Below are 245 nucleotides of genomic sequence, written 5' to 3'. Positions count from 1 at the left end.
GGTGATGGCGCTGAGCCACGCCAGGGGCCCCTTCCTCTGTGGGGCCCCCCGAGCGCTCCCCAGCCTTAGACCCCCAGCAGCAGCAACAGCAGCAGCAGCAGCAGCAGGAGGCACAGCAGCACCAGCAGCAGCAGCTGCTGCTGCTGCTGCTGCTGGGTGCCACCCTTGCCCCGTGCTGCATCTCCTGCCTTTCCCGCAGCAGCAGCAGCAGCAGCAGCAGCAGCAGCAGCAAATATATCCACTTT

The sequence above is a fragment of the Eimeria mitis genome, genomic scaffold (genome assembly GCF_000499745.2).
Source record: "Eimeria mitis Houghton genomic scaffold, Emh_scaff198, whole genome shotgun sequence".
Classification (NCBI taxonomy): Eukaryota; Apicomplexa; class Conoidasida; order Eucoccidiorida; family Eimeriidae; genus Eimeria; species Eimeria mitis.
This window is presented reverse-complemented; position numbering follows the sequence as displayed.